The sequence below is a fragment of the Nyctereutes procyonoides genome, unplaced genomic scaffold (genome assembly GCF_905146905.1).
Source record: "Nyctereutes procyonoides isolate TBG_1078 unplaced genomic scaffold, NYPRO_anot_genome, whole genome shotgun sequence".
NCBI classification, from domain to species: Eukaryota; Metazoa; Chordata; class Mammalia; order Carnivora; family Canidae; genus Nyctereutes; species Nyctereutes procyonoides.
This window is the reverse complement of record NW_026575126.1, coordinates 16,914,347-16,927,731: the sequence shown is the minus strand read 5'-3', so window position 1 is coordinate 16,927,731 and position 13,385 is coordinate 16,914,347. Positions and strand designations below refer to the sequence as shown.

Genomic DNA, 13,385 nt, shown 5'->3' with positions numbered 1-13,385 from the left:
GGGAGAGGGCCACCAACGGTATCTACTACGCACCTAGAGCTGCTTCGTACAGTTGTTGAGGGAAGTCGCACAGGACGATGTGACTAAGGTCCTTACCATAAGGTTGGGCACGTAATAAAGAGCCAAAAAATGGTCATTGTGATTGTTACCATAGCCACTGTAAAAAAATTGTTTTTTATTTTTAAAGTAAGGTTACTGGACCTACTGTTACTGTCATAGTGGAGGACCCAGGGAGTCAGGGACCAGCCAGAAGCCTCGGGATCAGGCCTGGAAAGCCCTAGGAATTGAGTGAAACTCATACAAGTGTGAGGGTACAAACTGCATGTCCTCCAGAGTCCTGCCGGGTTGCTCCTGAGGAGCGCTGGGGGGTCAGCCCAGCCAGGGCCACCGAGGGAGCCACGAGGAAGAGAGGGAAGGCTACATGTCCTGGCTCCGGCCTCCCAAGACACGAGCTCACCCTTGAGGTGGAAAAACCCCAGTTCCTCCCCAGGACAAGAGCTGTCTGACTGAAAAGGAACCTGCAGGAAATCCCTCTGGTTTAGCCTGGGCTCCATGACAGCTTCCCTCAAGTTTTGCTTCGACTCGAGGCCTAACTCAACAGGCGCGAATCCCCACAAGTGGACTCCCAGGGAAGACCACGGTTGGTGAAGAGAGCGGCCGGCCTTTGCCCAGCAGCCAGGCCTGTCCGTCCAGCAGATGCTCCACGGCTCTTTTGGCGGAGGAGGAACATAATGGAGTGAGGTGAACCCCTGTCGGCAGGCGCAGCGGCTCACGCTGGCTGCATACATCACAATTCCCTTTGTGCAGCCGTGTGCTTTGACCACCCTTGGATATGGAACACGGCTTACAAAAGGAAACAGTTTTGTTTGGCAGGTGGGAAATCATTGCAATTGTGCTATTTTTCTGTTTACTCAAATAAATATAAAGATGCTTTTATTTTCCACCAAGAATTGTTACCGCTATTTGAATCTATGTTGCTTCAAAAACAAACATCTTACTTTTAGTATCAGGGCAGAGCATTCTGTTCCTCAGAGAAGTGATATTCTTTAGTAGGCCAGTGGGAAACCTGTAGAACACTGAAAGGAGAAGACAAATTCCAGAATAAACCACATGGAACCTTTGTTTTCTGAGCTCTAACGACTACGATCCGTCCCCACCATAGGATGGACCTCAAATGACTGGAACATGATGGATTGGCCCAAAGGACAAGGTCAGGTGCTCCAGCCCCTCCTTAGCCCCTCAGCTGACCTGGACAAGATCTCAAAGAGGCTCATGCATCAGGCAGTGGATTCACCTGTGGTTTCCTTCTACCATCCCCACTATGCGAGTCCCAACTCCTACGGGGTGTCGCATGTACCCGCTGTCTGTGTCCTTGCCCGGCCAAGTCTCTCTGGGATTCCTTCTACTCTGATTTTGTTTTTATCCTTCCAATCTGTAAAACTGATGCTGACATCTATCACAAAAGCAGATAAGCCAACGTGCTCTTGTTATTGGCTGGCCTGTCTCTTGTCTCTTGAGTCTGAGTCATCGTCACCATCGCCCTCACAAAGCTTGTATGTGTTATCCTGCGTCGTTCTCAAAACACAACAGGGGAGATCGCATTAGCCCCATTTTATGAAGGAGGAATCCGGCGCTTAGAAAGATGGAGTAACTGACCAAGCTATTATTGTACAGCTAGACAAGGGACAAATGGCAGAAGCAGCCCAGTCTCTGCCTCCATAGCCTGTGTTCTAACCCACCATGGAGGTGGGTCACCTGGGTGGCTCAGCGGTCGAGCGTCTGTCTTTGTTTCAGGGCGTGATCCCGGGGTTCTGGGCTCGAGTCCTGCATCGGGCTCCCTGTGAGGAGCCTGCTTCTCCCTCTGCCTCTGTTTCTCATGAATAAATAAAATCTTTTAAAAAATAATTTAAAAAAATAAACCACCATAGACTCTACTTTCTCCCATCTGATCATGTGTGGGCTCCTGGGGGCCTTCTGGGGCCAGCACCATATGAACCATATGCAGATTTTCTAGCAATAAACTCTACAATCATCACGCCTTTTGTGTGTGACACGCGACACGTTCATGAAGGCCCATCCATGTGCATTCTCTTGTTGAATTCAAATGGCAACAATCATGATAAGGATCAGTCAGGCAAAACCCTGCCTTCTCTGCTTAAAAAAGAAAACTTGAAATTCCGCATTCCCTAGCCATAAGAACAGCCAATAAACTATATTGCCTTGGCTTTATTCTTTTTTTTTCCTCTCCCTTCCAGCTACGTCTCTACCACACACCGTGCCCACCTTTTCCCCTGTTTTGCCTCTATAGAAACAGAATGTTGTTTCCTCTACAAAAACCATTCCCCTGATGGAGTTACACGCAAGTATCAATGGAGGGATAAATGTCCCATGGTTGAAACCTAGTTAGAATGTCCTCATCTGCAAAATTTATAACTCAGCAGCAAGAATTTTCCCTTTGCAGAAACTGGGGTGTAATCAAGTCTTTCAATGGAGGGCAGAAAAGGGAAATTACAGAAAATCAGTTCAATATTTTTGAGGTGTGAAATGGAGATAAAGGAAATGTTCTTGCCACTCCTTTGTGGGCAGAGATAGGATCCATTTTTTCCTCTTTAAGGCCAAGACTTTTCCGCAGTTCTTGGTGTGACCTTGCCGTGTCATTCCGTGGTCTAATCCTGTTTCCCCTGAGTAACTATAGAATCACACACTGGCCAAGAGTTCGGTGCAAGCACTGAACGACTCAGCCCACCGTCACAGTGACACTGCCACTCGCTAGCATGACCTAAAGCAAGCTCTTTAATAGGCTTCCTAAGTCCATTTCACATCTGTAAAATGGGCATAATCAATCCACCTCAAAAGATTGTTACAAGGATTAAATAAGAATGCAAAGCACTTAGTGCCTGATAGAAAGTCCTTAGCAAATTGGAGTTGCTAATATGCATGATATTATTTTTAATATCACTTTAAAGGCCCTTTTTGCTCAAGAGATTTAAATATCCTGCAATCTTGTGATAACAAATATCAATAGAGATGGTAAGTTATAGCAATCACAGTAAATAAGACTCTGTGATGTGACATAATAAAAGACACCCAGATCTCAATGTCTTCACACAATCAAGTTTTATTTCTCACTAATGGCAGATCCCTAAGGTAGGTGCTCCCGGTTCAACGCACCCCTGGGTTGTTTGTTCTTCTCCAAGTGGTGATCCAGAGATCCAGGCTTCTACTGCCCCGGGGCTTCTTGCCTCTCTCTTGGGCCTTCTAGCTATTGCCTTTCAGCCACTCAGGGGAGGAAAGAGAGAAAGAGAGAAGTCCACGTGATATGTCTAATGGCCACCCACTTTCTGGGGTCCCACGGTCGGTGACATGAGTCCATCTGGACACAGAGGGCTGCAAGTGCTGCTGATCTGTGAGCCCAGGAAGGAGAGGAGAACCAGTTATGGGTGACCATTGTCAGAAGGGATGGGCATGAGAATCACTTCATTTCTAATTTTGGTACCACTAGGACCTATATTTTGGAGGCCTGGCCACTTGATGTTAAAAACATTTAAACAGAAATCAAGAATGTGGTGCTCAGAAGCAAACCTAAAGGGAATAGAGGCTCGATTTTGATGTTCCTCTCACTTACCTCTCCTCTGCTCCCCCTTCTTAATCAGTGTCTTTCTGTCTTCTAGCCTCCCAGACCCCCAGCATAGGGCCCCCAAGCAGGGCTGTCTCTTCTAGAACTGCTTCATATTTTTCAGACAATGATGTCCATTAAAATATGCCTTATTTCCTCAGAGCCATATTGTCTGATAGGTGACAGCTAATTAATCTGATAAAGTAATTCATGCAGCTAGAATAATGGTTATTGTGGGAATTGTGTTAGTAGGCCCAAGTAACCTGTATTTTTAATAAGTTCCTTCTAGAGACAATGCCTTAACCCAAATAAATCGCTCTAATGGGGAGAACGGTTCAAACGTGAGAATCTCAGCCATCATGGGAGCTCCAAGAGGACACATGTGGGGTAGGGGCACCTCTGATAGAAACGGCGGACCTCTGAACTTTGTTCCCTTTTACTTAGCACTGTTTTAATTGGCGTGGTGAATTATACATCTGTAAAACGTTTTGATAGCACGTTGAATCATTTAGTCAGGAAGGGTTCTTAGAAAAGCACTACATATCCAGGAAAGAGTTTTATACAGCTACACAAGATTCCTGATATCATTTACTTTCCTTCCTAAATATGGAAATCCAGTTCCCAGGATGAGTAGTAAAATGCAATGACTCCATAGGGGTCATAGTAATCATGGTAATTGTGTTCACAAATTAAAGTCTCTCATTGACTATTGATTGGGAAAGAATCACGTTAGATCTACTTCTTTCCAAATCCAGGGTGTCGTGAGGTTTTTGTTTCGCGTGTTTTACTTTGTTCTGTTTGTTCCTTGGATGCCTGCAAAAGCAAAGGTTTTTGCTGTGAATGTCAAAGAACCCCAGGCCCCTTCGGTGTGAATTGTTTCCTTGTGAGTAGGTTCATAAATGAGCAATTTTTGGCTTCTGCATGCTGTGAAGAAGAGAGCTGCTCTTTCTGGTGTCATAAGGTGAGAGATAGACCTTTGCAGGCTCGTTCAGGGTACGAGGCCCACCCACAACTCCTGTAAGGAACCAGAAACAAGGAGCAGGAGAAAGAGCCAGACGCTGCAGCTGGAGTCGCTGTGCAGGGAACCACCATTCTCAGGAGTGCCCAAGGGCCCTAAGTCCTGGGACTGCCCCTGAGGTTGGCCCCCACATTCAGTGTCCTTTCCCTTCCTCCATTCTTCTTGAACCCACTGGAGGGCTGAACTATTCAGTCACCCAGTGAGTTAGGGATAACCACCCCCTTGCTAGAGATTGCAAAACTAGAAGACAGAGAAAGATACAAATTTCCCACCATACATGTAATGAGGCTCCTGAAGACCTAGTCTTTGATCTCCTTACCAAGCTGGCCTTCTTGATCCGCTCTCAGTGGGCAGCAAAAGGAAAACTCATTCCCACGACAGCATTACTGAGGAGGGGAGAAATGTGGCAGATAAATCTGAGTTCAGATCTGGCCTGGGCCCACACTGGCCACATAACTTTGCAAAGTCCTCTATGGCCTCCACCTTGGTTTCCTCTTCTTAGAATGAGAGTCACGGGAATGGCACGGGGTGATTGTGAGGAGCATGTGAGCTGACATATGCCGGACGGACATCTCGAAAGCACTAGCACTAGAACCATTAATAACTGATGATGATACTTTATATATAAATATATACACACATATATAATATTTATGTATTTTATATATGAATATATATTATATATACTTTATGCATTTATTTATACATGAGTATTTATATATTTCTTTATTCTATGTACATAAAATATATTTATATATATATAAAATATATACTTTTTAAAAAAGATTTCTTATTTATTCATTAGAGACAGAGAGAGAGGCAGAGACACAGGCAGAGAAGCAGTTTCCTCCTAGGGAGCCCGATGCAGGACTCGATCCTGGGACTCTAGGATCAAGCCCTGAGCCAAAGGCAGATGCTCAACCCCCTGAGCCACCCAGGAATCCCATATACATGTTTTCTTAAGTTTACTAGACCCCTCCTGAATATAGTGCCCTGGGCTGGGGGCTGAAATCCAAGAAATAGGATATGTCTCTGCCTTTAATAAATTTACAAATCTAGTTGGAAAGACAGGCTCTATGAAATAGCAAGAGTATATTTTCAATGCTAACTAAATGAAATATAAAATCAGTACAATCAGAAAAAAGAAGCGGCAGTAATAAGGAGGAAGTGTCCGGGTAAGTCCGTTGGCTTTGGTAGACAGTTTGGTACAGCCGCCACAAGAGAAGAACAGGGAAAGCACGTCACCCACACTAGGGAAGTGGCCTGAGCAGTGACAGTAAGGCTTGCATATTTAACAAGAAATCTCAAGTTAACACAAATGGTTGGCTCTTTGATTCCAGACTCAATTAAGAAGGACACTCAGATTGCATTTTGAAAGTCACTCTCTGATACTCTGCGAATGATGCAAAGATCTAGCACCTGACCTAAAAGCCCAGCCCTGCCGCACAAGATCAATTAATGTGTGGAACTTTGTGTGGAGAGGTGGTATGAGGGGTCAGATGACTTGGCTTGCACTTCAAAGGCCCCTACATCATCCAGATAAAACTAAGATAACTGCCCACAGTGAGGGGGTAATGTCAAGCTCTTATTTCTTTTCATAGATGTTGGCAAGACAGATTAGAACTCTCTACAATGGTATTTTCCATCCCTCTCCTCAGAGAACTATGGCCGACTCTTATCGTTCAACAGAGATTCCCAGTGGGAGAGCCGACCTCTGTGTGTGCACACACTTACACCAAAGCTCTATCTGGAGCAAGCAGTGTGTCTCCGTGGGTATGTGCATCACTGGGGCATCTTTAAAAAATGTAGCTTTCGGTTCAGTAAGTCTAAGTGAGGTCTGAGATTCTGCATTTCTAACAGGCTCCCAGGTAAGGCCAAAGCTCTTGCTCCACAAACCACATTGAGAGGTACAGTTGGATAACTTCCAGGTGATTTGGGTATTATGTTCATAGGGTTGAGACCAGGTAACCCCCCCCCCGCCCCCCTCCGCCAGGTTCCTGAGGTCCTGCTCAGATGCCCTGATGTACAGGCACTCTATTCTGCTTTCCCAGGGGAGGCTTGCCATGGCCAAGAGATGTCCCTTAGGGGTCTGTTAGCTTGTGACTAGAACACCTGAGACCCCACGGACACCTATTCCCAGACCACTTAGATGTGAAGTCATGGAAACCTCTGCCGTGTTCATAGAACGCTCTACATGTGGAGGTCAGGAGCCTCTCCCAGGCCCCATACATCTAAAACCCAAGGTGGAAACTTCCTGCTGAAGAATTCGGTAGTTCAGGGCAGAGTGAGAGATGGCAAGAGAGACAGCAGGAGCTCAGAATCCCCTCATCCTGGGGACTTTGAGTGCTGCTTGGAGTACCACTGCTTACGATATGGGGCAGATCATCGTGAGGCCTGCTAGCCATCAGGACAGAGCTCTGGGAGTGAAATGTTCCCACAGCTTCCAAGTTCTAAGAGAGTAGTACTTGCTTTTCCCACTGACACGGTGACACACTGATCTGCCAGTTGCCTGCTGCCCACCGTCAGCGTGGGTCACAGTCACCGAGGGCCTGCAGGTAGCGCTGCTTTGGTCCAGACCCCCCTCCTATGCCCATAACTCTGAAACTACATGACATCTTAACCTTTATAAGAATTTCTTCAAGACAGCATTTAAAAACACCCAAATCTTTCTTGACCTTTACATTTTAGCAGAGTTTTTTTTTTCTTAAATTGATGTTACAATAATTTTTTTAAGCTGTGGCATTTTTAAAGCTACTTCAAGAGGAACTTCACTTTCCCTTACCCATCCTATTTGAGACCAATCATTAATCATGAACGGAAGGCACCAAGGCCTCAAACCCAGCTTTATTATGTTTTCGTGTTTGTGACATTTTCTTTCTATCAGCCAGTGGGAAGTCCCTACCATTTTCATTTATTATCTACAAGTTGTAGAATTTGTTTTCCAGGTCCCATTGCTTTCCACATCCTCCTCTGACATGGCCCAAAGAGCCAGGAGAGAGCCTCCAGACTGGTGTTTGCAGAGAACGGCTTAGGGATATCATCTCTAACTCTGTGAAAGGCAAGTCTATTTTGTCTTAGGCAAAACAGACCTTTCTGCCTGTCAATGAACAACTTAAGTGTCACATTCCAATCTTTTCTTTCCTCTTCATCAGGGCAACTCTTATGGAAGGAATATGGATGATGGACCCATAATTTCATTAGGGTTTAGGTCAGAGGTCACAAAAACCTGAGCATCCACAGGCCATGGGGCCCTCAGTTCTGCATGCCTATAGTCAGAGCTGAGTAGAGCTGCTCCTTGTAAACCAGGGGTTCTTAACCTGGAGTTCATGGATGTAGGTATATGTATAGAATTCAGAAAGCTGTGAACTCAGATGGGGAAAATTTTACATTTTACAGTAAAATTTAAATTTTACTAATGTCTAACTAAAATTTAGCATTTTATTCAATTATGAATATAGGCAAGAAACTACTGTGGTATTAGCAGTGCCTAAACTGTGTCACCAACAGAAATCACAGTTTTTTGGGTTTTGGTTTTTTTAAGATTTATTAATTTATTTTAGAGAGAGAGAGTAGTAGGACAGAGGCAGAGGAGGAGAGAGAAGGAGAATCAAGCAGACACCCCACTGAGTACAGAGCCCAACATGGGGCTCTATCTCAATCCTGAGATCATGACCTGAGCTGAAATCAAGAGTCAGATGATAAACCGACTGAGCCACCCAGATGCCCCAAAAATCACAGATGTTTTTACATCACATTGCAGTAGTTGAAGATATGTTGAAAAATTACTTATACTCACTTATAGTTGAAAATATGATAGTTATTGGTCTGGCTGCTAGATAGTCTTAATGCATTAATAAAGAAGTACATATATTACCATATCACACATTTGTGTGTCTTTTTTAATACTTTGATAATTATATTTTTATGTAATTGGTTTCCTTTGCAATTCTATGTATTTTATGTTATGCATAAATCATTATTCTGAGAAGGGTCCAGAGGCTTCACCAGATGCCAAAGGCACATGCAAAGAATGGGTAAGAGCCCTCCATTAGATTTCGTAGTTTACCCAGATTCCTGAGTGTCCATGTCATTCATTTTTATAACATCCCTAATGCTTGTAGGATTTTCAGTTGACTTGCTTCAGTTGAGTGATCTTTCAGACCACTTTTTCTTTGCATTAGGAGATGTGTGCTATTATCATAGGTGATATCATGGTTATCCATTCATTTTATCATTCATTTATTTAAAATATCCCTAATGACCTTGATTAAGCTTTCTGCCAAGTACTGTAAAAGATTATCAAATGAATAACACATTGTCCTTGCCTCCAAGATCTTGAACTCTAATAATAAGTTTATAATGCCTATAAACTCCCTCTTAAATTATAAGCATCCTGTGCCGTTATTCCCATCAATAGCAAGATCTATACCTGAATAGCAAAGACACCCTACTCAAGTTTATGCTTGGTGCTGTCCAGGGACAGAAATGTTTCTTTTTCATCTTCTTCCAGAAATTACGAGGACTTTCATCCAACAGCCATTTATTAAGTACCAATGGGATGAGTAGACAAGGGAGCTCGATGACTCTAGATGACTCCAGAATTTCTAATTTGAGTCTCCAAATGGAGAATGCTACTTTTCAACAAGAAATAGAATATGTGTGAGGGGAGAGGTGAGATCAATACTGTGGGGGAAGGAAATTGTTGAGTTTTGAACTTGGTGAATTTGAAGCTATAGGATTATAATTGAATATATGGACCTAAAACGTATGAAAAAGTCTAGGTTAAAAATCTAAATATGAAAGTCATCAGTTGTATGGGTGGTAAGTAAAACCACTGGCAAGGATGAGTTTACTCTTTTAACATGAAAACTTGCATTCTTTGAGAATTTTCAAGTAGATCAAGACAATGATGCTATATAATAAATAACCTCCTAACCCTTCCCTCTACCAAACAATACAAAATAAATTCACAACTATGAAATCTCTATGCAAAAAAATCACACTCTCATATTACTTGAAGAAAATCCTGAGTGCTAAAAGTGCCAAAAAAAAAATTATGAGTAAAGAGAAAAAGAAACAAATTCCATGCCCTTCTGCCCCTTTCTTTTCCCACCAGAGAGTTTGGCTATAACCAAAGGCAGACCAATAAAAATTGCTAGGAATCCAGAGGAGGGACATAGGCAAGAGGACCTTAGGGAAAGTTGGAGAGTGCCCCAGAAAGATTAAATACAGCAGGACTTTAGGTAGGGGATTTCAAAGTATGTGCCTTTTAAAAAGGTAGACAGCTACTGAGCCAGACACACAATTTAAAGACACAGTTGAAATAGCAAGTGTGATTTAAAGCTATGTGTCTCAAACACATAGCTTCTAGGAGGGGGGTTAAAAAGAAGAAGGAAGCAGTGTCCTTTAGGAATTTAGGTGATGAAGCAGAAAAGAAGAAAAAGGTAGGGTCCTAAAAGGAAAAAAAAAAATCAACAAAATTGGTGGACTCATAACCCCTCCCCCAACACCAAAACAAACAAAAATCTGCCAAAGTACCTGAATTTTACAGGACCAACAGTAAAGAGTGTCATTTAACTAGGAACCATGAAAACCATTCCAATATCATAAAAATGAAAGACAGAACAATAAACTCCAAAAAGGACTATTGCAGAATGAATTTTCACACAAATCAACTGAGGAAAAGCCAACCTCTCCCCAAAAAAACATGAAGCAGAAGGAAACTTTAAGTTTACACTCAATACCGAATTAAATATATCCTAACAAGCATTTGAGGATATGAAAAACGACTTCAAATTAGAAATTCAAACACTGAGAACAGAAATGGACAAAAGAATAAAAAAAAAAAAAGCAGGGAGAAATTTAAAAAATAGTTGATTGAACTCAAGGAAAAAATGGAGGAAAAAAAGATGATCTTATCTCAGAAATAAAGAAGAAATTACAAAATGCACAAGAGAAAAGAGACTCATATGAAATTTTAATAAGGGGCATCAAAGAAAGGCAGGAAAACAACCAAGGGCATGAAAATGACACAAAGTAAGATACAAAATGGATCAGAGAAAAATAGTGGCAATAGAAAACTGACAAAGAAGGAATAATATTTGTATTATTGGAGTCCCTAAAGAACAAAAAGAGAAAACAAATGAAACACAACTACTGTTTAAAATTATAATCCAAGAAATTTTCCCAGAGATAGAAAAAGACCTGAATCCACACTTTGAAAAGGCTTTCTAGGCACCTGAGACAATTAACCCAGAATGGCCAAAACCAGATTCAAATTCCAGTAAAAGTATTAGATCTCAAAGATAAAGATGTATTCTTCGAGGCCTCCAGGTAAAATGAACAAACAATTTTTACAAAACTTTTTTTTCTGCAAAATTAACAACAACAAAAGAGTTTAGCATCAGTATCTATCTATCTATCTATCTATCTATCTATCTATCTATCTATTTATTTATTTATTTATTTTAGGATTGATTTATTTATTTGGGCGAGAGAGAGAGTGTGTGTGCACAAGGGAGAGGGTCGGAAGGAGAGAGAGAATCCTCAAGCCGATTTCCCGCTGAGCATGGAGCCTGAGTCAGGGCTTGATTTCAAGACCCTAAGATCATGACCTAAGCCAAAATCAAGAGTCAGACACAACTACCTGAGCCACCCAAGCATCCTGACTGGCATTAGTTTTTAAAATCAACCTACAAAGAAGGCAATAATGGAGTAACATAGTTTAAGAGTTCAGTGAAAGAAATTGTGAAAAAAGGATTTTATATATCATCAAGAGGTCCTTGACTACATCCATTAACATTAGGATATATCTAATATATCAAATTATTTTCAACATACAGGCATTTATGGAAAACTGGATCTATGAACTATCCTTGAAGAATTTACTGAAGAATAAGCTTCTTCCCACCAAATCATGACTGGGAGAACTTCAACAAAAGGACTGATAAAGAGCATTTGAAAAAATATACATGTGCATATAATACTAAAACAAAGGGGTGTGGGAGTGAAAGACTACTACATAACTGCTGCATATTGGGTCAAAGTAAAATTCTTGCAACTAAAAAAACAGGAGAAGAGATAGAAAAGTGGTTATATCTGCATTGCCATGCAGACATTCAGTGAATAGTAAAGGATCAAAATCCCGACACAGGGGAAGAAGATTTCAATAGTAGGTAAACCACTAGCTAACTTAATCCCCCCCAAAAGGGAAAATGTATGAAAATTCAATTTAAAAAAAAAGAAAGAAATGAAAGAAATGAAAAGAAGGAAATAAATCTAAACAATTTTTTTCCTAATTTTTTTTAAATCATAACAGACTTAGTTACAGACCTCTGTGCAAATAAATTCAAAAACTGAGATGAAATGGGCAACTTCCTAGGGAAATACATATTGATCTCATTAGGGTTAGAAAGCTTAAACAGAGCAATTTCCATATAAGAAATACAGACAGTTATTAAGGTGCTCCCCCACAAAAAAAATCACCAGGCACAGCTGATTTCACAAGGCATTGTACTAGCTAGTCCCGTTGCTCTATAAATTGCTTCAGAACATTGAAAATGAAAGGAGGCTTTTTAATCCTTTTTATGGTGTAAATACTCCTATCTAAACAAATAAAGACAATAGGAAGAAATAAACCCACAGAGCTCAACACACACAAATAACAATGCAAAAATTCTAAACAAAATACAGATCTTCCTCAGTTTATGATGGGGTTACATCTTGATAAAACCATTATAAGTTGAAAATACCAGAAGTCAAAAATGCATTTAAGACCCTAACTTATTGGTTATCATAGCTTAGCCCAGTCTGCTTTAAATGTACTCAGATCATTTACATTAACCTACACTTGGCCAAAATCATCTCCCAGAAAGCCCATTTTATACTGAAGTATTGAATAGCTGATGTAATTTATTGAATACTGTACGGGACGTATAAAACAGAACGTCTGTGTGGGTACATAGTGGTCAGTGTATCAGCTGTTTACCCTCCTGATCGCATCGCCGACTGGAAGCTGTGGCTCCTTGCCAAGGCCCAGCATCACAAGAGAGGATGGTACAGCATATCGCTAGCCCAGGGAAAGATCTAAATTCGAAGTGTGATTTCTCTGAATGCATATCACTTTGGCACCATCATAAAGTTGAAAAATTTTAAGTCGAACCATCCTACATGGGGGAACTGTCTGTATTTGCAAACATGATCCAAAATGCTTACATCCCTTCTACACTAACCAAAGGTTGTCCTGCCACATCCTTGGCCTTCTCTCCAGAGCAAACATTCCTAATCTCCTAAATTCCTAAATCCTCTCATTTGGGCTTCATTTGTAATCCAGATAGGCTAAGAATTTCCCAAACCATCAAGTGCTGGTTCCTTTTTTGCTTGACAATTCTTTTCTCAATTTACCTCCTTCCTCTGTCATTTTATTCTAAGCAATAAGAAGAGACCAGGCTACACCTTTAATACCTGGCTTGGAAATTTCCTTAGCTAAATATCCAGCTTCATTACTTGCAAATTCTGCTTTACACACAACTGTAGGATGCAATTCAGCTAACTTTTCTACCACTATAAAACAAAGATCATCTCTCTCCTAGTGTCTAATAACAGACCTCATTTCCTTCTGGATACTCACAAGAAGCACCTTTAACATTTATTTTTTTTTAAGATTTTATTTATTTATTCATGAGAGACACAGAGAGAGAGAGAGAGGCAGAGGGAGAAGCAGACTACGTGCAGGGAGCCCGATGTAGGACT

At 41.4% G+C, this 13,385-nt stretch overlaps 1 long non-coding RNA gene across 1 annotated transcript in view; it reads right to left on the bottom strand.

Annotated features, from left to right (window-relative positions):
* Positions 1–1,012: 1,012 nt before the first annotated feature.
* Positions 1,013–13,385, bottom strand: part of LOC129520172 (uncharacterized) — a 30,080-nt gene continuing 17,707 nt past the window's right edge. The window contains exon 3 of the long non-coding RNA XR_008666500.1: positions 1,013–1,076. This is a non-coding gene — a long non-coding RNA (uncharacterized LOC129520172). The remainder of the gene's footprint in view (positions 1,077–13,385) is intronic.